Here is a 1,673-nt window from a genome sequence, read left to right on the forward strand (position 1 = left end):
TACCTATAGTTAATTTGAGAAATAAATAAACAAATTTAACATAATTCCTGCTAATAATAAATTAACCTGCAATCTGTACAAATATTCATGTAAAACTATTAAAATAATATATCTAGTGAAATTTTACCCCCGAACATTTTACCGGGGGGGTAAATATTTTCTAGGAAAATTTTACCGGTGGGACTCGCCTATTCAGATAGTTGAAAATGTATAAAAAAAAAACTTCTATTGAGTATCAACTATATTCTAGTCAAATAATAATTGAAGTATTATGAGTAATGTATTGTAATTACTATTTAACAATTATTGCAGATTGGTAATACTATTATTAAACATATATTATGTTTTGTGGGTGGATCCGATATCTACTATGAAAAACACATGAATAAATTTAAATAATTTAAAATTATCGGCGTGTTGAATTAGAAAATTGTTTATCGTTGACGATCGATGACGGTACAAAATATAGCTATAATAATAACAGCTAGGTAACGGTAACCTACCTATACAATTGTATATCCAACGCAGTGGCGCCCAACCCTATTACTAGGTGTAGCGGTCGCTAGTCGCTACACATTAAAAATAAAGGGTGGGTGGGTATAATAACATAAAATGGTAAATGGTTAACTTGAAATATGTTCATAATTAATCACAGATTATATTGGTTGATACCTTAATATTTACTAATATTATCAATTAAAATATGATAATATGTATAAAATAATATAATTTTGAGTTTGGAGGGGGTGGGTGGGTGGTTAAAATTATTTCTTGCTACACCTGAAAAATATATCTTGGGCACCACTGATCCAACGCGACAGTAGTGGTGAGAAGTTAAAAAAAATATTAGGTAAAAAAAGCGGTGCGGTCACTACCGAAGTACACACGAGCCAGAGTTTGCTATTGATATTTATACATTATTGGAGACATGTAACACATTGTTTACATAATTTTATATGTAAGAGGACGCCTCATCCGCATAATATTATGTTGTATTCGTCTTACAAATGCATAACATAGCAAATTGTACGCTCAGCAGAACACGTATAGCTCCGTTAGTTTAAAAATTAGAGTGAATTGACTTATTATAAAATTTAAAGATAAGATTATTATCTAGGCAATCTCATGGGATTTTTATCGAATTTTAATTTTAAAGCGAGTTATGAGTATTTTAAGATGTACAAACAATTTACATTTTTAAAATACTCATAACTAGCTTTAATATTAAACACATTTTTAACATTATTGATCATTTCTATAAAATAGATTTCTATTAATACATATGTATTAACGGTATAAATCGATAAGATTTGTGCATTGATTGTCGTCTATCAATTATTTTTAATGTGTTTTATTATTGGCGATATTATTATCGATATCATTAAATACTTTATTGAGTATTTGGTATGGCCAGTTAATTTAACGTTTATAAAAGCACCATAGGCGTGCGCAGGGGGGATGCCGGGTATGCCATGGCATCCCCTGTAGAGTTATCATAACCATATAGTTTATAGTTGTAAATGTTTTGATTATAAATTAGAACCATGAACTAACATAGTTCATAGAATCTTAGTTCAAGAATTTAAATATTTTGATTATTTTTTTATATTATTGAGACGAAATCAAATATTAACTAGATTTCAAAATTATATTTTCATAATCACCACAAGTAC

Source organism: Acyrthosiphon pisum, chromosome X, assembly GCF_005508785.2.
Source record: "Acyrthosiphon pisum isolate AL4f chromosome X, pea_aphid_22Mar2018_4r6ur, whole genome shotgun sequence".
In the NCBI taxonomy this organism is placed as follows: Eukaryota; Metazoa; Arthropoda; class Insecta; order Hemiptera; family Aphididae; genus Acyrthosiphon; species Acyrthosiphon pisum.